We start from the raw sequence: 24,260 nt of genomic DNA on the forward strand, positions 1-24,260 counted from the left end.
AGTATCCACAGTTTAAAACTTTTGTTAGATTTTTTCTCTCTTTTTTCCTGTCTACTCCACAAAATGAGAAAATATAGCTAGAAGATAGAAGTAAACACATTGTTTAAGACATCAAAAATGCAATGGTACACTACTCCAGCAAAAGAATGAAATATCACACAGCTAATATAGACATTAAATGCTACTGTTATGTTGTTGACTGAGAGTATTACCCTCTTTGAAAAACACTGACTACTAAGATAAAAGAAATAAAATTACTTTGGGCTACTTGCTCTTCTGATGTTTTGTGCTGTCTTTCTCCAATTAGTTCACAAGTAAGCCTTAGACTTTTCTAATCTTGAAGGCCTGTATATCTCCTTTCACCTATACTTGCTTCACTGAACATTGACCTTGGAGTTCATTACCATGTCCTGCAGCACAGCAACAGAGAAGATTAACTTTGCGCGTTCACACCATAAGGTTTTCTGGGTTCATTCCTCTACTGGGGGGAAAGAAGAATGAATAAAGAAAAAGAACAAACATATAAATAACAATGAAATAAGAATATGTCAAGATTGCAGACAGACTGAGACTTTTCAGGATCAGCAGAACAAAATGTATTCCTGAAAAAATTGCTGAAAAAAAAAAAAGACCTGCTGAATTACTGGTCTTGAGATGGAAAACCTACAGATGAGGCAAATTGTAACACTGCATTTCATCCACTGGATAGACTGAGTAATTTGTCAGCAAAAGGTCTGGATGGGAAAGGCTGCAAGGATTCTCCCAAAAAGAAGGTGACAGGAAGACTGCACACAGGAGATCTGAAAGTGAGGAGGGAAAAATACAGAAAATCACTGGTGTACAGCCTGCCTGGTACTAAGAAGCAAAAAGCCTGTATGTTTGTAAACAACATCTGTGTTTACTAAAAAGCTGGAATCTTCAATTATGTTATATGTGAATATTAGTGACACAATTGGCTTACTTTTGCAAAATGTAGATACAGACATGCATGAAATTTAGAGGTTCTGGTTTCCAGAGAAGTGGTTTTATTTGATTATATGAAGTAATTAGATTGATCCAAGAGCAGGTATAAATCCCTTTTCCCGTTTTAATACTCATACGTTATTTTGAGGAGTCAGTACGTGCAGCAGACTTTTTTCCAAAGGTAAAGTAAGATTGCTAAAAAATACAAGCTATCATTGCCTGAAAGAACCATTGGAAAGCACAGAAAATGGAACAAAAAGCATGGTTTATTCATTTGGGTCAAGCCTGCAGGTGTGAAAACTGTGTTAAAGTGTATTCATAATTTTTAATTTCCTGACTATCTGTCAACATATTAAAAATCACAATATAGAGCTGAGCTTTTTCCAAGAGAACAAATATATAAATACTGTGGTAGAGTATGCCCGTAAACATATAATTTCCTTTAGATATTAAAAACAGTGTTGGAAAATGCAAGATTTTTATGACAAAACAAAATCTGCAAAAAACAATTTTGGTTTGCTTCTCTTCAAGAGTTTTATAATCCTTCAAGTTCAAAAATGCAGTCAAAGCAACAAATGTAAGCTTTGGAAATGTCCATTCTGTTTTACTTGCTTCAACAGTAAAATAAACTCCTTTCCTTTTACCTTTCTGACTGCTCTTTGTCCTCCATTCTCCATCCTGTGTCAGGAAGAGAAAATAAGTAGGGTGCAGCAGGAAGGATAGTAATACTTTTTAAGTTTTCAGTGAAGCACACTGTAGACAATTTCTATGGTCTCTTTCATCACGAAATGGATATTACTTAGGGATTCTGTAGAAACTACAGCCTTTTTTTTCTCCTGTCAAGCACATCTGAGTTCTCCAAATAAATAAATAAATCTGTGATAACAACAGTCTGAAAAATAAAATGAAAGCATTACAGAGAAGCAGATGCTATGGCATAATAAATTCCAACTCTACACTGTGCTATGCATGGCCAGCTGTAGCAGAGAAAGTGCTTATTTAAATGTAATGCATTGGTCTTCTATGCAGTGTCAGAGCATTGCAACATCTGGTTATTCTCCTCTGTCTGCACTATTTGCTATAGCCACCTTGTACACCTATTTATTGAAATTTTCTACTCTCTGGAAGTAGCTATTGCTGAGGGAATATGCATCTTTTCTTTTTTTGGTTTGTCTGTTTACAGGCACTATACACTTCATAAATACAGTATCCCCCCAGCACAATTCAATTTTCTCAAATAACCTTAGTGCTTGAGCTATCAGTTACTGTAGAGATCATTTTTACTGTTTATTGAAAAAACAGCAACAACAAAAGCACCCCACAACATTCACATTATACCATAATATTCTTAGCTGCAGGTTACATCAGGATAAAACTCTATACATGAAAGCATGTAGGAAATTGTTTCTCTTTTGTTTTCAGTAGTTATGAGAAAGTAATTCTCCTGCCATTTTCTGCAGCAACTGCATACAATAAAAAGTATTATGTATAACCCTGCACAACCTCAAGTCAACTGATATTTAAAAATGTGAATTCCAGCCATGCCTGGATAAGTATAATGGAATTTTTCTCAGGCATATTATGATCTTAAGTAGAAATTTGAACCAAGCAATATTTAAATAAGGTGAAGAATATCACATATTCATTTGCCTTGACATTTCTCATAATTTTGTTTGTAATCACATAATATTTCTAAAGATTATCATGTATAGGCAATGTAACCTAGAAAACAAATAGTACCATAGCTTTGCTATTAATAAATGGATTCATTAACCCTGCATATGGGACAAAATCTTTTCATTGTATTTGATCCAAGCAGCAAGTTGAGATACTGTTTGCTATAATCCTTGAAAATTATATCCCTCTGACAAATCTGCTCTTCAGAAGCACTTTGGTAAAAAGATGATAAAAAGATGATAAATAAATGGTAAAAAGAATGATAAAGAAATTGAGAAGGGAGCTGGCAACTAAGAAGTAAGATAGGCTCCAGTGGAATGAATCTGATACTCATAGGAAGGAGAAGCAAGACAACAACAAAGCCAATACACAGTGACTTTGACTCTCCACATCCTCCAGTGAAACTATGTCCTCCACTGGCAGCAAAGATGGGTGAATACTTCAGACAAGACAGAGTTCACTGTTGCCATCTGGAAGATGAAACTGCTGGCACTGCATCCCCACTTTGCTAGCTCAAAGGCCAGAGGGCTATGCTGAGAAGCAAATGACTCCAGTACCTTTGGTGAACTGGGTAGTGACTATGAGAAATGGTAGGATGATTTTCTATTCTTGTTTGAAAATATGCAAAAAATGCATAAATATACACTGTAATTTGATATTAAAATAATTAATAAATATAAATAAAAGAAGCCCTCCTATCCATAATTACAAGCATATTCCAAAATTGATTGAAAATCAGTTTCAAAATTAAAGGAAAAGAAAATGTGAGGTAATGTCTACAACTAAATGTTAATCTCCTTGTTCATAATCTCTGTTAAAGTACTTAGAGTCATCATTTAATTTTCTGTTTGTTGTTCTGGATAATCACTCTTATAATCAAGACTTTTTCAGAGCACATACTAATATTGTTTAGTATATATGCTCCTTACACTATCTGTTTACTTTTTGTTGAATATGCAATGAATGGAAGAAGGAGCTTCAGAAACAAAAATAAGGCATCTTTATCTGTAGAAAGGCTTTCTTTACCTAGTCCTTGAATCTTTGTTTTCCAGTTTGAATATTTAAAATATTTAAAAGAATTTAGTAGAGTCCATGGCCTAAACATGTATACATTTAGACACTGCCAGACACACTGAAGAATGAGAGCTTACAAATACTCAAAACTGAGCACCCAAAGCTAGTGAGTACATTTAAGCCTAATTTCTCTTCATGGTCATTATCCATCTGTAAAATGGAGATAATAAAATCCCTTAACCTAATGAGGATTTTGTGAATATAAAGTAAAGCCTGACAGTATATTAATGAGTTCCATTTAAAAAATAGCGTAGAAAAATCAATAATTCCTGCTTAAAGAGTGTGATCTGAATAGCTCAAAGTCAATAAGGCAAGTCCACACACTGAACAAGGGCAAGAGAATGAAAGACTGAATATTCCTAATTAAGGAAGTAGTGTCCCTGACTGAAGGAGTCGGGGATCCCATGTAAGAAAATCTGTGGTGATGTAATTGAAGACCATTATACTGTGTATGCCCAAGGGATCTAAATGGATATTGCACAGATAACTTTAATTTTAATGTTTTTTTAATTTGAGTACTTGACTTAGTCACCTTAGTAATTTTTAAATATAATTTTCTGGATATAGTAATAATTGCTTGAGTAGGATGGGAAAAATTGAAGAGTTACACGAGAGTTTCAGATGTGACTGGAAAAGTAAGGAACCCTAGACAACAATGAAGAGAATCCTGAAGCAGGCAGACACTGTGGAGACATGGAGGAGACACAGAGGAGACAGTGCTGTTGCAATGAGAAGATAAGCACAGAAACAAGTGTAATACTAAGAGCTTTTCAGTTATCTGACTTTTAAGCATTTATGACAATGACAAATAAAATATTCAGTAATTTTTATCTGAAAATACTTCACATTCAGACTCCCCTCACCCCCCAAAGGGAAAAAAAAAAAAAAAAAAAGTAGAATTCAAGTTCATGCATATCCCATAACTTTCTGTAAACAAGATGATTTTCAACAAGGCTTTTTCTGAAGAGGAAACTATTAGAGTTCATCATGAGTTTTTGTTGCCTGGTCAATAACAGGACATTGACGAAGATTTTGCAGGTGACTCAGAATGCTACGGAACAATCTAACTGATTCTTATATCAGAGCTTTCTTAAGTTCACAATTACACAGATATTTTGTTTTAATAAGCTGTAGACTTTACTGACTCACCACAAAAAAAAAAAAAAAAAAAAAAAAGGTAGAAAGGGTGACCACCCTTCTTTTAGTGACTGCTATTTTTCTAGTAACTTAAATAGACAAAATATTTTGTAAAGCAGCTCACAATATTTTTACATGATAGCAAACTATTCATTTGAAGGACAATAAATGAAAGACACAGTTACATGAGCAGAAGCCTGTACTCCATTTGGAGTTGTATAAAAAATATTTAAACCACCTCTCTTTTGCTTTTATTTCCTTATTCACTCACCTCAAAACAACAACTTAGAAGAGGACTGATTATTCTGGCTATAACATCTGCTTATTCCACCTTGGAAGACTCACAAAAGTATATTCAGAGAATTACAGTACCACGGAAAAAAGCCATTGCATTAATTGATATGATTCATTCTTAATTAATTCTTTGCTCTGAAATAAACAAGGATTCTTGCACTGTAATAGTAACCTCATCAGGAAACCAACAGATTTTCTGGAAATGTTTTATAACAAATGTAATGAACCTATTGGGCCTGGAAGAAAGAGATTCCAGGTTTGAAAATGGATGCACTTGGTTGGCCAGGTGTAAATACAACCTGAAAAATTGCTAAAAACACAGTGTTCACCCTTGAATTTACTGAAGAGAATTTTACCTTAGTAATGCCTTTAACACTGATTTTTTTTTGTTGTTTTTTTTTTCCACATGGAATTCTTACTGTTAACACAAACCATTTGATTATGCTTAAGGTCCAATTTCATTGACAACATGATCTTAGCATGATTATAATATTAGAACTTAATTTTTGTACTTGTTAGCCAAAATTATAGCATGCAAAATATATGTGACTGTATCAAAAGTATAATTCATCATTTATCTCCACAAAAGAAATAAAGGCATTACATCTTTTCAAAACGTATGTATTATTCAACTCACTTATGTCAAGCAAAGAACTTGGACCTCTCTATTCTTTGCTATAGCATGAAGAAAATTATACAGGGCCTGTGTTATATACTGTGTTGGCCCATCCACTCTATTCAATGATTTAATTTTTGTTTCCATTCTGAAGGCCTTTTAAAGACCATTTCATTATCAAAGCAAGACTAGCTAGCCAACATTCAGTTACATATTGTTTTGCTTTGATTTTTAACAGAGTATTGGACTATACTGATTAGGATTTTTTGTTTGTTTGTTTTTGTTTTCCTCTGTGGCAGAGCAGGTAATCAATTAAAGCACTTATTCCATCCGGGCTTAACAGCAACAAAAAGATTGTTTTGCAGCTTAATTTTAAAAATGTCAAAGAATGACATTAGAAAAACAGTATCTGACGTATTTTTATACAGGCTGCTGAGAGATTAATATATTTTAAAGGCAATAGGCTTCATTGTTTTTTCTGTTTTGTTTTGTTTTGTTTTTTTCCAAAACCTTAAGAGAGTTTGATGGTATATTCTTTTTAAATCAATTTATTAAATTTAGGAAAGATATTTTCTTACCAGGTATGGTGATTCTTGTGACAACAAACGCCAAAAAAATGGGATAAATTAACATCATCACAAAACTTTAGTTCTGTCATCTGCATCATATTTCTCAAAGGTCTTTTTAGAAGATCTGTCAGTTTCTTTAAAAAATGTGCTTGTTTAGCAAAAGGCCATCCCAAAGATTGTTGTTCTTTTTCTTCTTCCTTTTTCATAATATCTCCAGTAACATAAATACATTTCTCAAATTACTGTTTAATTCATTATCAGGCAATTAGCTCATGCGGTTTCATCCTATGATATTTATCTCAAGAGAGAGAATATCAGAGATGTGTAGTCAGGAACAGAATATTCCTACCACAGCACAGTTTTGTGGCTCCACCTGAAGGAGCAGGATTTATACTTGTAACAGATTACACTTGCATAATAGACTGGACACATTGGGCTCTTCGTATCATGTGTCAAAAATCTGTTTGTGAATTGATATTTATGTGCTGTGTGTGATAGCATCATTATTAAGAATATAAACTGTGAATTACCTTTCACTAATAGGAACCCTTATATATTTGTGCTGAAATTAGATACTAGTTTTACATAAGATCAGATGAAAGCTTAGTAGCAAAGGAATGTCCTTAACTTAATTTTTTAGATGTAAATGTAATACCCAAATAAAGGAATAATTAACATAGTATGATCTTTTTTCATCTGAAAGACACAATTACAATAAAAATGTGAAATTACAATTAAAAATGTGAATGATAGGATTATCTCCTAAAATATATTTAAAATATCTATTTGAAATATATTGTATTATTGTTATGCACGCACTTAAATTAAATTAAAAGGAAAACTTAAATTAAAAGGAAAATTGACATGTACTGCTAATTGAGAGCAGTACATGTTATTTTATCTCCCATGTTTTTAATCAAACTCTAGATCCTTAAGAACCTCTTACAAAACAGGAAGAAAAATACATATGAACTTCTGCAACTTAAAAGCATCGAGAAATGAGAGCTTGTCTGAAAGTTACATTGAAGGAAATGGGTAAAGATAGGCTCTCTCACGTCTATGTTCTCCACCATCACTGAAATAACTACTATATCAGCACATATAAATGAAGTTTATTAGTTGTCTATCTTTCAACTGTGCCTTTTTGATGCCCACACTTCTGCCACTGACCATAAGCATAACACAGATTTATAGTGCTGATACTGCTGAACAGCTTGATATCCACATTATTTCTAAGACTTCATAGTAGACTTCATTGGGGGTTGGACTCGATGATCTCTAGAAGTCCCTTCCAAACCCTACAATTCTGTGATTCTGTGATTCTGTGTAAAAAAGAACTTATTTTCAACTAAAGTACAAACCAATAAACACGCAGAGAGCATATTTAACCTCTCCCATCCCAGACTCCTTCTATAAGTTCTCTTCTCTGGAGAGTCAGAATTTCAAGTATATATTATATTATTCCATAGAGGAAAATAAACAAACAAACAAGCAAATAAATAAATAAATATTCCTTTTGTCAGGCCAGGAGAATTTCAGTCTAATACAGTGATGAATTCTGAAGCATCATGAACACCTCTGCATTTTCAAAAATGAATGCAGTTTTTTGACAGGGATTTGTATCCCTCTCCTTGTTATCTTTGAAGATAGTTATCTTCAAAGGCTGTTTGATTTTGGTGAACCCTACTTAAGTTTCCTATGTAGCGGACTGAGGAATGTGGACACCAAAACTATAAATTTTATGAAATGATTGTATACTTCAAATTAAGTTTTGTAATGCTTCATTACTGTCGTCCTTTGTGTGAACCTAGTCCACTGCACCTAAATACTTGATTTGCATAGATAAAGGTTTATAAATGAAAAAAGTCAATGCATGCACAGAGACACGCTTGTAATTGTCTCAAAATTGCTTTGTATACATAGAAGTCAGTCTCAGGCAAAGAAAACGGCTGCAGGAAAGAACGAAAGCATATGCTCCAAGTGCATCAAGAAAAGCAGACATAAAGATGCTAAAGGAAGAGAACTCAGTTAAAAAGAAAAAGCAATAGAAAAAAAAAAATCCACAATTGAAAGGGAAGAAAAAGTTTTAATAAGTTAGGCAAACTAGATTGAAAATGTTGTTAATTATGCCTAGCATCATAAATGGCAATTAAAAAGGCAGAAACAGTGGATGCAATATAGTTGTTTTATGTTGTTAGTGTAGCAGAAACTGCAGCACATCATCATCTAGGAACAATTACCAGCTGTTGCCATCAGGGAAATAATCCTTTCTTCACTATCTTACTGTACAAATCTCATGTCCAAAGCAACCAGTTGCAACTAAGAGGGTAAATGGAACCTGGAATACATAACTTCTAGTTTTGCAGTCAGAATCCTATCCTTTCTTTTCCTTTCTCTGATAACTTTCTCAGCCATTTATTCCCTAAAATCCCTGTATATACCATTTACTCTGCTGCTGAGATTAAATCTTACTGTAAAAATGCTCAAGACTAGTTTAGTGTATGCGAGAGAAGTCAAACAATGTAGATAATTATCTTTTGAAAAACTGTATTTTCTACTAGTTTTAAGACATAAAAGTCCTTTTGAGGACTATTATCTACCGTGGTATTTTAATGGTTACTCGGCAAAATACAGAATATGTAAACAACATGGGGCAGGAAGTCACTGATATAATTGGGCCCATTATAATCTTGATGATTTCACACTAAATGAAATTAAGAGGGGACATGTTTATGGCATTTCTTTTTTGTTGCTATTGTTAGTTTAATAATTTTGTCTTTGATAGGCATGTTTACTCATACAGACTGTCTGTCTCCATCCTACAGAATAGGAATCTCAGACAGAGATCCAGCCTTCTGCATTTTGATTTAATGGAGACAAACCTAATACAAATGAACAGTAAGCTGCCAGCAAACCTTTCAGATCAGTTTATGATATTGCATGGCATTATCTTAAAGAAAACACATTTGTACCCTTTTATGAAATTTACCTTTCTGCTAGCAGTGTTTATATTTATGTATGTTTAAATGTGTGTATGTATATCCATGTAGATATATTTGCAGCTAAGCAGAGAACAGCTATAAGCAAGTTGATTACACTGAGGGGGCTGTGATGTTTATAAGAGATTCAGTGCTGAATAATGAAAACTTTCCCAAAACAATCACTCACAAAAATAAGTAAATAAAGAAATCATATCTGATTCTTGTTTGAATTTCATTCAAATGAATCATTAAGAATTTTCATGGGTAGTAAGGCATATTAAAAAAAAAAAAAATCAGCTACAACTCATAGTAGAAAATAATAGAAGAAAAATACATATATGTACGCACAGGGGAAAAAATAAATAAATAAATAAATAAATAAATAAATAAAATAAAATAAAATAAAATAAAATAAAATGTGCATCAAATTGGACATTATGGAAGTTATTCGAAATAAAGAATAATTCCAGGAGACATAAGAAATAGGTTGACTATCTGGAAACCTGCAAATACAACAAAACACACCAAGAGATTAAACTCTGAATATGAGACCAGCAAGAATCAATATGGGGAACTCTGGGACCTGAAAGTCCCTAAAGGGCCTGAGTGAAAAGGGGGTTGTCACAGGTGCAGGTGGGATCTCCCTGCTCAATGAACTTCTTGAGCAGATGCTCAGGATGCAGGATGAAATTGCCATGTCGAGAGGCATCTGGAAATCAGAGGGGGAGACAGACAGGAGGAAACCTGAACCAACACATGCTGACTGGAAGCCTTATCCTAAGTACATGAGAGAGGAAGATGCTAAGCCAGCCTCCCACCTTAAGGAAAAAAGTCACAATAATTAGCTAGGTGCAGGGTGATGTATCCTTACCTCTGCTCCTTGGGTCCTTCACTGCAAATGGTCTATGTACAACACTGCTTAGCATGCAACTATAAACATCGGTGTACTATCAACATTATTTTTCTCCTAGAACCAAAACATGACATCATATCAGGCTTTCTGAAGAAAACAATTCCATCCCAGCTGAAACCAAGACAACAGTCCTTTGAGAGACTCAGTTTGTAGGCATCAGATGGAATGCAACTGAGCAGTTGGGGCAAAAGCATGCTGGGGAGCAAGCTGGTTGGATTGATTACCAGCACTTTAAACTAGATTTGAGGGGGGAAGGAGTTGGAATTATATGTGACAGAGAAGGTTGGGGAACACTGTGACTTTGGGAAACAGCACAAAGAAATCTCTGAATAGTCCCAAGAGAGCTGGAAAGGACTCCTCGGGGAAGATAAAGCTGCCAGTAGTCTGGCTCAAATGCTTCTATGCCAATGTGTGCAGCCTGGAAACAGGAAGAGTTAGGAGCCATGGAGTAATTAGAAAAATATAACCTAAATGAGATCACAGAGAGGTCATGGGATGATTTCCTTGACTGGAGCAAGACAACTGGGGGCTACAAACATTTCAGAAAACCTAGGCAGGGAATGAGAGGCTGTCACTGAGAATCAGGGATTGGAGTAATAAAGGACATCAGGTGCATGGGGTCTACTACAGGCCACCTGATTGGGAGGAGCCTGTAGATGAGGCCTTCTGTGAGAACTGTCAACTTTGCAGGCTTTCATCTTGGTTGGGGATTTCAACCACCTGGACATCTGCTGGGAAATCAACACAGCAGGCTGCAAGCAATTCTGAAGATGCCTAGAGTGAGTAGAGGAGAGCTTTCCAGCCCAGGTATTGAGAAACTAATCAGAGGAGAAGAGTTGAGCTTGTTGACCTGGTGCTCAACTACACAGAGTAGATCATCAAAGAGATTAAGACTGGAGGCACCCAGGGTTGTAGTGACCATGCCTCGGTGGAGATTCATAGAATCATGGAATGGCCGGGCTTGAAAAGGACCTCAAAGATCATCTAGTTTCAAACCCCTCCGGAGGTGGGACACCCAAAAACTCCTTGGGCAATCTGTTCCAGTGTGTCACCACCCTCTGTGTAAAAAACTTCCTCCTAATATCTAACCTAAACCTCCCCTGTCTTAGTTTAAAACTGTTCCCTCTTGTCCCATCACTATCCATCCTCATAAACAGTTGTTTCCCCCTGCTGTTTATATGCTCCCTTCAAATATTGGAAAGCCACAATGAGATCTCCCCAGAGTCTTCTCTTCTTCATGCTAAACAAGCCCAGTTCCCTCTACCTTTGTTCATAGGAGAGCTGCTCCAGCCCTCTGATCATCCTCATGGTTCTTCTCTGGACCCACTCCAACAGTTCCATATCTTTCTTATGCTGGGGGCTCTGCGCCTGGACACAGTACTCCAGATGGGGCCAAATGAGAGCTGAGTAGACAGGGACAATCACCTCCTGCTCCCTGCTAGCCATTCTTCTTTTGACACAGCCCAGAACATAGCTGGCCTTCCAGGATGCAAGCACACACTGCTCATAACCAGCTTCTCATCCACCAGGACCTCCAACTCTTTCTTTGCAGGGCTGATTTCAAGAGATTCTTCTCCCAGTCTGTATAAATACCTGGAACTGCCCCAGCCCAGTCTTGAAACAGGTACTCTTTATCAGTGACATCGATGATGACATCAAGTGCACACTCAGCAAATTTGCAAACAAAATCAAGTTGAGCTGAGAAGTTTATACGGCATTAGGAAGGGATGGCATCCAATCTGACCTTGAAAAACTTGAAAAGTAGACCCAAGTAAACCTAATGAGGTTCAACAAAGTCAAGTGCATGGTGTTTACACTTGGGTTGAGGGAATCCCAGATACTTCTCCAAATGAGGAGAAGAACTCCTTGAGAGTAGCTCTGCAGAGAAGGATGTGGGGGGTTCTGGAAAATGAAAAGCTGGACACAGTCCAGCATTGTGTTCTTGCACCCCAGAAGGCCCAGCATCCTGGACTGTATCAAAACAGAGGCAGCGAAAGAGGCAAGGGAGGGGATCGCCCCATCCGCCCCATACCGCATCCAGGTTCAGGGCCACCAACCCAAAAGGACAAGTAGGTTTTGGAGCAGGGCCAGAGAAGGTCCACAAATGTGATCAGAAGGCTAGAGCACCTCTCCTACAGAGATAGTCTGGGGAAGATGGTCTTGCTCACTCTGGAAAAGAGAAGGCTCTGGGGGATCTCACTGTGGCCCTCCAATATTTAAAGGGAGATTATTAATCACAGGGAAACAAACTTTTCATGTGGGTAGACAGTAATAGGATAAGAAAGTATGGTTTTAAAGTAAATGAGGAGAGACAAAGATTAGATATTAGGGAGAAGTATTTCTCTGATGGCAGTGAAGTGCTGGCACAGGCTTTCCAGAGAGGTTGCAGATGCCTGGTTCCTAGAGGAATTCAAGGCTAGGTCAGATGTGACCCTGTGCAGCCTGATCCAGTGGGGGCAACATGCCCAGAGCAAGAAGTAGAAATTGGATAATTCTTGAGGTCCCTACTGGCCCATGCTGTTCTGTGATTATACGATTTTCCAAGAAGATGAATTGGATTATGAACTCAGATGCTAAACATATCCATTTTATTTTATTTCAGCTGTACTGAGATACCAGTAACATCCACAACTACGGCTTTCAATCATGAACTTGCATCTACAGACTGTGCTTTCTTGACTAGTTAGGGTCTTAAATAGACTTTCTACATTACATGAACTGGAGGCAAGTATGAGCATTTGCATCACTTCAACTCTCTCCTAATTTAATCTAAAATTATGGTGTTTGAGTTTGTCAGGTAAAAAAAAAAAAAAACCAAAAAAAAACAACAAACCAAACCAAACCAAAAACAAAACACCAACCAAACAAAAAAGAAACCTCAACATAATAATAAGCAGTTTCAAACCTCTACTTCACTCTTGATTTTATGATATATTCACAGAATCACTGAATCTCTCAAGTTGGAAGGAACCATGGAGTCTAGCTCCTGAATACACACAGGACCCCTCCAGATCCTTCACCGTCCCTTTGCCCTAAGCTTCATCCCACATTCTGCATCTGTCAACTATCATCTTTCACACTTTACCCTGTATCCCACTCCTGCCACCATGTCACACACAGTGAGGTGACATCTGTCACCACCTGAGCTCACAGTGGGACATTCATGGGGACATTTTTGTTTCGGTGAGCCAAAGCAGATGGTTTTGGGGTAGCTGTCAAGGCTCCAGCCTGGTGGTAACAAGGGCCAGCTGGGCTACCAATGCAACAACTTCCAGGTGCTGTGGGGCTGGGGCTGCCTGGGCACAGCTGTGCTTTGTTGGGAACCGAGGGCAGGGCCTGCTCCAGAGCCTCTTAAATACCCCTCTGGAGGTTGCTGAGGGTTATTGGGTACTGAGTGAAGGTGCTAGCAGCTTCTGGGGGTTCACTACTTGTAGAGGGGGGCTTCTGAACTTGTTGTATTATTGTATTCCCCTCTTTTGTGAGCTGCTGAAAGGATGGTGTGATGTTCCTGGACTGTTTTTCTAGGGGCACCAGTGATGTTTTGGAGATAAGGAGGACTGGAGGCTATGCTTCTTAGCACAGCTGTGTTGCTGGTGGAAGTGAGAAGCATTCCATGGGGCTGCTTATAAAAAAAGAAGGTGTTTAAGTTGCTTTATATGTGATCTTATGCTGTTTTCTTGTTTTCTATTACAGAGCGAAGTCTGCAATGAGGTGTTGCACAGTGAGAATTAGCCCAAGCCCATTTCTTGTGGGAGCTGTCAAAGATTTGTTTAGGTAAGAAGGTGGTTTCTTCTACCTGTGGAGGGGGCCCTGACTGAGGGCCTCCAATGGGGGAAGCTAGGGGGGCAGGCTCCTAGGTGAGGAGGGAACCCCCCAGCTATGGGGAACTTCCTGAGATTGGTGAGTGGATATCTGGGTGCTAGGGAAGCCTCCTGGGTAATGGTGGATGCTTTTTGATGGGCTTTCCTAGTCCCAGGCTGGAAGGGAAGTAACAGCTTGAGAAATCCTTTACACTATGACTTGAGAGGCCATGAAGTGTAATAACTCTGTTTGCCCCATGAGGCATAGCATGGTTTCTCCTCAGAAGTGTCTAGATGTGCAGTTGAATGTGAAATGCTGCTGCAGTATGCATCCAGCTGTAGATTTCTGTGTTTGTTATAGATTCTCTGCAGCATGAACTACAATCTAAACTATTTTAGATCTCTAGAAAATAGAGCAAGAGAAAAAGGTCAAGGTAAGCCATTGTTTTAAGGTACACTTGTATCTGATGTCACAGGAGCAGTTTCCAAAAGTAAAGCCTCCTATCATATATTGGCTAGTGATTTCAGAGGTGGATGGTTGTGATTTTTTTACATTAGACATTAAATCCTCCCCTGTTCTGTTGTGCATGGGTGGTGCGTAACAGATGGCAATAGAGCAGCAGTATGACCAAATAGCATCAGACATGAGTGCATATGAAGCAAAGGAATTTAAATTACTTGGAGAGGAACAGGGTCTTGTACCTTCTTGAATGCCACAACAGCAATCTATTACTTACTCATTTATATACAGACTCACACAAGCAATTGATCTCAGTGCATTTTATACAGCCAGGAACAAACAACTTGCTTTAGTTGGTTACTGATTTTTAGCAACTTCCAGAACATTATGGAAGTAAAATAAACTTTAAGAACTAGAATAGCACATGTGTGAAATATACATAGCAGAATTTGACTCTGGAAAAAAAAAATAAAAAAAAAAATTAATGTCTTTTACAGGCTAAAATACATTATTTTAAAAATGTTAATGAAAGTAATTTTTCCTACAATATTAACATTGTGAATGACTACTGGTCTTACAGTATTTATTAACTACTAGAAATAAATTAGAGCCCTATATTAAACCAAGGCCTTTCTATAGAGTTTTTACTGTGCTTCTTATAGCATAAGAATGTAAGAGGGTGGCACGTGCTTTCAGCTTACGAAATAATTAAAAAAGCTAAGGAAGCTATGAACTTGCATTTCCATCCTGCTAAAAATTAAATATAATAAAGGTTCAGTGTTCTTACCAGGTAAAGCTCAGAAATATTTCACATAGTAAGTAATTCTGCAAGGGAAGAAACTTCTGCTCATTATTAATTAATAATTGCTTGTTATGTTCCAATAATGTACTTAGATCCAAAGAGAGTGGGTTTTTTTTTGTTGTTGTTTGTTTGTTTGTTTTTAATGTAAGTGGAAAATAGTTTAATTGTCAAGTATAGAATGTAAGTAATTCATTCTGACTCGGACAGCATTTTGTAAATTCAGTCATACCAGCAGATTTATTTAAGGAAGGACCATACAGTTGACTTCTTCAGCTGATGGCAAGACTGAAGTTGACTGATGCCTCAAGCACGTTTTCCAGATGAATCCTTTCTAAACTACTAAAAATAATATAAGCTGGACAGTCTTTTCTCAAAGGGGTTGAGAACTTTCATTTCTTCCCAATATTTTTCAGTTAATGCCATGAACTAGCATGAACTTAATAAGCATGTTCAGTATTTTAATAACATCAAACACATTTGAAATGAATTTTTGGGTTGTTCCATGTGCCAAATTCTTCAACAATTCAGTGAGATGAAGTGCCATTTCACCCTTCTGATGCACTTAAAGAAAACTTCTCTATCTGAAGTTAGGTAGAATTTTGATAACTTGGTTATATCATTTATGATAATCTCTTGGCCTCTGTTTTGATGCTGCCAAGATGTGTTTGCGGGGGGTAAAAATAATTCAGAGAGCATCACGAGGACTTCTTATAATAGTTTACTCTTCTAGCAAATAGTGCAACTGTAATTACTTGGAAGTTTATTTTCTCCATGTGTTGTATAGAGTCAGATGGAAAGCCCCAGCAAATAAACTCAGATATATATTGTCTGTGCCTCATCACCTGCAAGAGATTCAGTGGCACATGTATGAGTATCTTTCCATTACTCTGATCAAGTCTTTAAAAGACAAAATTGTTTCCTGGACGTTAAAAGCATATTAACTGCTCTATAGTTGTCAACAAATTTCCTTTTATACAGACAAAGCCAAATTGAAGGCCATACCTCATAAAGGGCTTTTTGGGATCTACTAAACTAGATGGCTTTTCTTTAAGAAAAGCTCAAGCCCTGTTGCAGTTGCATAACAAGGCTTGAAACACCTCAAGGTTCAGTCCAGCCATCCTAGTCCCTCAACTCTTCCATACAGGGATTAAAATATTAAAAGTGAGTTGTAAAACAGTGGGGATTTTTTTTCTTTCTTTCTTTTTCTTTCTTTCTTTTTTTTTTTTAAAGTTCTGTTCTGCCATTTACTTTGCCTAAACCTGCGGGTTATGTAAACCTTAAAAGTAATAGTAATAGTCTTCTGCGGGTTGGAAGGGACCTTAGAGATCATCGAGTCCAACTCCCGGGATTCGAGCCTCTGTGCTGCAGAGCGGCACTTCTACCACTTGCGCCACAGGGGGATTCAAACCCCGGGCCCTGGTGTTGCAAGGCGGCATTCCTACCACTGCGCCACCGGGGCACACAAAGTAACTAGAACAAGGAAAAATATATTCTAGTTCCACAGTGGTTAACTCATTAAAAAATAATAATAGGAAGAAGAATAGTTTTCTTAAAAATACCTATTGCCAACAACAAAACAGGAGTCATATTTTTCCTTCTTACACTGCCAATAGGGTTTTTTCCCAAAATCCCAAAGAAGTGCATCAGACACTGTATTTAGCCAGATAGGCTAGTATCATTATCATATCAGGCAGGGATCACCAGCAAGACACCTTCTTTTCCACTGCTAGCACTTAAATATGGTCTTAGAAGGGGTGAATCTTGGCTCCACCCCTTCCAGTCACTCTGGTACATTGCATGCTGTTACGGTTTTATGAGCTCTACAGAACCCTTAGATGTTTTTAATGGAATGGGAGCATAGGTAATGTAACAATACAGGAGATAGTCTCTAATAGAGTTATGGACTGAGTAGAAATATATTTTTGCTTCTTTGCCTAGAGCAAACAAAAGAAGTAGATGACTGGGGTATTTTAAGATAGTTTTGTTTCATTCAGGAGGAGGTAGCTATTCAGATAACATATGTTAGTACTTTGTAAATACAACTTATTCTTGTGTGGCTTGTCTTACTATGATGTGTAACAAAACAGCTGTTAGAAGTAGTCACCTTAAGAACTTCACATCAAAGTTAATAGATCAACTACATATTAAGGTTTTATGATGGCAGGCTCACATTACATCTTTTTCAGCACTTTCACTTAAAATACAGCACCTTTGTTGGCACCTTTGTTCGTGTTAACTGGAGCTTTACTTGTAAACTGCATGTAAAATGAAGTAAAAATTAACTCCACTTAATTTTTTTTTTTGCTCCCACTGCAGCAGCCACCAGGGCGTCCACAGCATTAAACATCTTATCGTTTGACACCAGAGATGGACAGGAGGGGTTAGGGTCTGTGCACCACGTGACATCCTGTTTCAGTGCTGGTAAGTATTCCTCTTAGCCGTGGTCATGCCCCAGCGGGAGGCTGCTGCCAGAAATACTGAGGAGGCCCAAAGGTCCCATGCTCTCAGAAAAGGGAGGCAGTGACCAAGAAGACTGCGGAGACCCAGACTGAGGTCCTGCGCATGCCTGATAAGAAGGCTGCTGCCAAGAAAACTGAGGAGACTCAGACCGAGCCCCCACCCCAAGATGCTGGTGTGCAGGTCTCTGGCTGTACTGAGTGCCATAGCCTGGCCCTTGCAGTGCTGGGTGAGGGAGGCAGCGATTGTGTATGCTGTGACCAGGTTAACTACTTGCTCAGCCTCGTGGTTGACCTGAAGGAGGAGGTGGAGAGGCTGAGAAGCATTAGGGATTCTGAGAGGGAGATTGACTGCTGGCACCAAGCCCTATCAGCTCCTAGATCTTGGCAGCCGGATGAGGCTCTGCATGGAGAATGTCACCCCCTGCTGCCTTGCAAACAGGTAACAGAGGGGAACCTACATGCAGATGGCGTTCCTGCTATAGTGAACCCACTGTCCTCTTCCCCTCCTGCCCCTGGGAACAACAGCAAAGAATTGGAGGATGTAGGTCAGTGGCATAAGGCCCCTGCTCGTCGATGCAGGCGTGCCCCCCCAGTGAGTCCCCGGCCCCCCCAGCTGCCCCTGCAGAACAGGTACAGTGCTCTGCAGGGACAACTGGATAATGGTGGTGATGATGGATCTCCTCAGTTGGTGCTTCCCAAGTCTAACCAGTCTTCACCTAAAATTAATACATCATCAAATAGGAAAACACGACGGGTCATTGTCATTGGTGACTCTCTGCTGAAGGGAGCAGAAGGGCCAATATGTAGACCCTCTGCAGAGGGAGGTCTGCAGCTTTCCAGGTGTCTGGGTAAAGGATGTAAAGAAGAAACTTAATAATTTACACAGAACTTCTCTAAGGACTCTGAAAAAGGATTTCAGAGCCCTGGGGAGACAGGTAAAGGGCTTGGGAGCACAAGTTGTGTTCTCCTCTATCCCTCCAGCTATAGGGAATAATGAGGGACTTAATATAATGGGCCAGCAGATTAATACCTGGCTCTGAGCTTGGTGTGCTCGTCGGGGGTTTGGGTTCTTTGACCTTGGCTCTCTCTGCAGGAGACTGGACCAGCTGGAGACCAATAGGAGTGGCTTCTCCCACTGGTCAAAAAGGATCTTAGTCCGAGAGTTGGGTAAACTCATTCAGAGGGCTTTAAAGTAGGTATGAAGGGGGATGGGTGTGTAACTAGGGTCACTAACAGAGCCAGTGCATAGCAACCCAGTGCTTGCAGGAGAGGGACGTGCTTGTAAGAACCCATGGTCTTGTGCCTTCGTGACGGAGGAGGATGACTCTATGAAGGGAAAGAGAGTAAAGCCAGGTCTTCTAGGGATAAGCCTGAGGAAGTGGTATTGGGATTAGGAGCAAGGCGAGGGGCTTGGCTGAGGTGCGCCTATACCAATGCACGCAGCATGGGCAACAAACAAGAAGAGTTGGAAGCCATTGTGAGGCAGGCAAACTGTGACCTAATTGCCATTATGAAAATGTGGTGGGATTGCTCCCATAACTGGAGTGCTGCAATGGATGGCTACAAACTCTTCAGGAAGGATAGGCAAGGAAGGAGGGGTGGTGGCGTGGCTCTCTATGTCAGGGAATGCTTTCATGCTGCAGAGCTTGTGACTGGGGATGATGTGGTTGAATCCCTATGGGTAAAGATCAGAGGAAGAGCTGACAAGGCACCCTGTTATAGACCGCCGAACCAGGATGAGGAGGCAGAGGAGCTGTTCTATAAGCAGCTGGCAGGAGCTGTGTGGTCACCGGCCCTTGTCCTCATGGGTGACTTTAACTTCCCCGACATATGCTGGGAGTACGGCATGGTGGAGAAGAAGCAGTCTAGGAGGTTCCTGGAATGCATAGAGGATAACTTCCTAATGTAGCTGGTGAGAGAGCCCACGAGAGGAGCTGCCCCGCTAGACCTGCTGTTCACAAACAGGGAAGGTCTGGTGGGAGATGTGGAGGTTGGGGGCTGTCTTGGACAGAATGACTGTGAAATGGTAGAGTTCTCGATTCTAGGTGGAGCCTGGAGGAAGAATAGCAAAACTGCTACCTTAGACTTCCAGAGGGCAGACTTTGACTAGTTCAGAAAACTAGTAGGGGCAGTCCCCTGGTGTTCAGTCTTAGCAAACAAAGGGGTCCAAGATGGCTGGTCGTTCTTAAAAAAGGAAGTCTTAAAGACACAGGAATGGGTGGTCCCCCTGAGCCACAGAATGAGCTGGCAGGGAAGAAGACCAGCATGGATGAACAGGGAGCTGTTCTTAAGGTTGTGGGAGAAAAAGAGAATCTACTGCCTGTGGAAGGAGGGAAGAGTGACTTGGAATGACTACAAAGAGGTTGTTAAGATGTGTAGAGGGAAAATCAGGCAGGCAAAATCTAGCTTGAATTTAAGCTGGCCACTGGGGTAAAAACCAACAAGAAACTCTTTTACAAATACATCAACTGTAAGAGGAGGACAAAGGAGAATCTCCATTCTTTACTGGACAAGGCTGGGAATGTGATCACAGAGGATAACGAAAATGCAGAGGTTCTGAATGCCTTCTTTACATCTGTCTTTAAAAGTCAGCTTGGATATCCTCAGGGCTCACCATGCTCTGACCTGGTAGTCTTGGCTAGGGAGTGGACTGAACCCCATGTGATTCTGGAAGAAGTGGCCAGGGAATTACTACTCCAACTGTACTGCCACAAGTCCATGGGACCCAATGAGTGGTGGTGAGTGGAGTTAGATCCAGTTGGAGACCGGTCATGAGTGGTGTTCCCCAGTGGTTGGTGCTGGGGCCTGTCCTCTTCAACATCTTTATTGATGACCTGGATGAGGGCATTGAGTGCGCCCTCAGTAAGTTTGCAGATGACACCAAATTGGCGGGGGGTGTCGATCTGCCTGAGGGCAGCGAGGCCCTATGGAGGGATCTGGACAGGCTGGAGAGCTGGGCCGAAGCCAATGGAATGAGATTCAACAGGACCAAATGCCAGGTCCTGCACTTTGGCCACAACAAACTTGGGGCAGAGTGGCTGGAGGACTGTGTGGAGGAAATGGACCTGGGGATACTGATTTATGCTTGGCTGAACACGAACCGACAGTGTGCCTGGGTGGCCAAGAAGGCCAATGGCATCCTGACTTTAATCAAAAACAGTGTTACTAGCAGGAACAGGGAGGTAGTTGTCCCCCTGTACTCGGCACTGATGAGGCCGCACCTCAAGTACTGTGTTCAGTTTTTCTTACTGCAAGAAAGACACTGAGACCCTGGCACACATTCGGAGGAGGGCTATGAAGCTCGTGACAGGTCTGGAGCACAGGCCTTATGAGGAGTGGCTGAGGGAGCTGGGACTGTTCAGCCTGGAGAAGAGGAGGCTCAGGGAAGACCTTATTGCTCTCTCTAACTTCCTGAAGGGAGGTTGTAGTGAGCTGGGGGTCAGCCTCTTATGTAATCTGTGAAAGAACTAGAGGGAATGGTTTCAATCTGCGCCAGGGGAGATTCAGGCTGGACATTTGGAAATATTACTTCTTGGAAAGGGTGGTGAGGCACTGGAATGCACTGCCCAGGGTGGTGGTGGAGTCGCCAACCATGGGGGTGTTTAAGAAACGTTTGGATGTTGTGCTGAGGGATATGATTTAGCTGGGAAGTATTGGTGATGGTTGGACTGGACGAGCTTCTAGGTCTTTTCCAACCTTGATAATTCTGTGATTCTGTGACACTTGGGAGTATCCAGCTTTTATAGGGGATACGAGCTGTAAACAAATTCACAGAACAATCTGCCAGCTATTTACAAATGTGAAGATGTTAAAAGCCTTAATATGTTATAGTGGCATAAAATCCATACAATAGCAAGCAAAAGGAACACATGCCAGCTGCAATCACAGTCCAGTAGTAACACAATGCAGGGTATAACAGGGAGCTGTAAACAGAGACTAGGAGTGCCAAGGGGGCCATATATCCCTATGGGAATGAACATCGGTACTGGAAAGCAGCAGTTTGCTGACTAAAGTGCTGTCATTGACATGTCTGGGGAAGAGAATACTCCGTACTTTAAACCAGCAGTATGTAAAAGGACTATAGTACTATAGTGCAGGGCCTCTGAGGTAAAAATGGTGTGTGTGTGTGGGGGGGGGGGGGGGGGGGGGGGGGGGGGGGGGGGGGAGGAATGGGATAACTGTTACATTTCTAAATAAATATATAGTTCAATGTGTGTAGGGGGGGGAGATTTTTTTTAATTTTTTTTTTTTTAATATTTGCATACACATATTGACCCTTAGAATTGAAGTTGTTTTCTCTTAGGTGCTGTGTCTTGCAATCTGCACTGCAGAGCTTTTAAAGGCAATATAACACAATAAGAACTGATAGCTGTCACTGTCTTTTCTTCTGCATTTTCTAATTTCACCCACCAGTGGAACAAGCAGTGCTTTATTCATAAAACAAGGCCGCAGGAAGCATTCTCACAGTTTAATCTTCTGTAGCTTTTTAAGAAGTGAGATTACCCTTTAGCCTTGTTCCATCTTTGTTATACTTTACCTCAGAAATATCAATAGCTTCAGAATGTCTGGAATGAAATTTAAGTTTAGCAGTTGTTCTTTATTTCACACAGTACAACAATGCAGGCTGAGAAACAGCTGTCTCGGCATGAGTATATAAAATACATTGCTTGTTTTCATTAATCTACAGGGTTGTTTTTGTTTTTTTGTGGAAGCAAATATAATAGTGTTCACATCCCAGACGTACTTAAAAACTGAACAGTATAAAAATCAAATTCCACTTGAAACACTGAAATCATATTTTCAGACCCTTCCAAAGCAAAACAGACTGTTCATGGCATTTTACAGAAAATTTAGATGAAGATCTTTGCTCTGGCACTTAATAATGGTGATGCCAAGGACATTTTGTCTTCCCACAGTTATCTAAGTATTTCATAATTTCACAAGTACCATTTGGTCATTATTCATACCTGCAGAGGTAATGTTCACATGGCTAAGATTTTTTTCTTCCTGTAAAAGTGCCTGACATAGTCTTAAAAAACAAACAAACAAGCAAAAAAACTCCTCTGACCAAAACATTACCCCTGTAGCTGTGGAAAGCATTTTCCAGGAGTCTGAGATCCAAGTTGCCTTATTTCTACTAGAAAACAGAAATAACAGCCTCAGAGCTGTAGTATTGATAGTTGATTCAAATGACCCTTACCTGAGCTCAGGTAAAAGAGTTTTATGGAAGAGTCAATGGAAAGAACTGTACTAACCTTTTTACATAAAGTCCAGAAAAGTAGATAAATAGAACTAATGGAACACGGGTTTATTCTGGAGAACAATTACCTAATGCTTATTGCATCATCATAATAATTGTTGGGAAGACAAATATGTAGATTGCCAGGAGTATAGACTCATTCAAGTTGGAAGGGACCTTTAATGGTCATCTAGTCCAGCTCCCCTGCAATGAATGGAGATACTTACAGCTAGATTAGGTTGCTCAGAGACTGGTCCAGCCTCACCTCAAAAGTGTCCAGGGTCAGGACATCTGCCACCTGGGCCAGTGCCTCACCACTCTTACTGGATGTAAGAAAAAGAAAAACAAACTAATCTCCCCTCTGCTAGTTTGTAACCATTTTCCCCTTTTCCTGCCACAACAGACCCTGCTAAAGAATCTGTCCCTTTCTTTCAGTTCATCTTCGTAGAAGAAGAGCTCCATCTCTTACATTGTTTCTGAGGCCCTCCTCTGGATGCATTTCAATAGGTGCACATCTCTCTCATACTCAGAACCCTGCATCTGGACTCAGAACTCCAAGTGAGGTCTTGCCAGCACAAAGCAGAGGGTCGGGATCACCTTCCTTGATGTACTAGCCATGCTTGTTTGGATGCAGCCCAGGATACAGTTGCCTTTCTGGGCCGTGAAGGTGCATTACTGGCTTGCACTCAGCTTGCCATGCAGAGGTACTTCCAAAATCTTTTCCATAGGTTCCACAGGGCTGTGATCAATCCTTCTTCCCCCCCCACCTCCCACCCCCCCACTCCCCCTTCTGGTGTGTAACAATAGCAGGGGTTGGCATGACCATGGTGCAAAACTTTACACTTGACTGTTAAACCTCATGAGGCTCACTGGGTCCCACTGCTCAAGCCCATTTATGCTCTGAGATGCAGTAGCTTGTCTACTCACCTTTAAAGAGGTTTTCAGTAAATACTAATCATCACAGTTTGTGCTCTTCCTAAGACCACTGAAATAATAGGCGAGAAGAACAGGCATCTCAAAACCTCAGTGCTATTATCTGCTGTGCAACAAAAGAACATCTTCAGCTGAATCTACAGGGAATTATGTCAAGTCAGTTGCTTAAGATAGGATATATTCCCTTAAGCATAGCAAAGAGTGATTTAGAAAATGATATAATCCTTTTAGATCTCTTCTTTGTCCCCTTCCTGTGAACTGACTGGCTTGCAAGACTCACAAGTAACAAGGAGTATACAATCAGACTTCTTACATTTTGCAGTGGGATTTCCCATTGTAATCA

General features: G+C 39.8%; 1 long non-coding RNA gene across 1 annotated transcript; it reads left to right on the forward strand.

Moving 5' to 3' along the window:
• Positions 1–13,915: 13,915 nt before the first annotated feature.
• LOC107313091 lies at positions 13,916–23,769 on the forward strand. The gene is made up of 3 exons (XR_004306873.1): positions 13,916–13,998; positions 17,603–17,707; positions 23,420–23,769. It is a non-coding gene; the product is annotated as an uncharacterized LOC107313091 (long non-coding RNA).
• The last annotated feature ends 491 nt before the right edge of the window (positions 23,770–24,260 follow it).

This window comes from Coturnix japonica, chromosome 4, assembly GCF_001577835.2.
Source record: "Coturnix japonica isolate 7356 chromosome 4, Coturnix japonica 2.1, whole genome shotgun sequence".
Taxonomy (NCBI): Eukaryota; Metazoa; Chordata; class Aves; order Galliformes; family Phasianidae; genus Coturnix; species Coturnix japonica.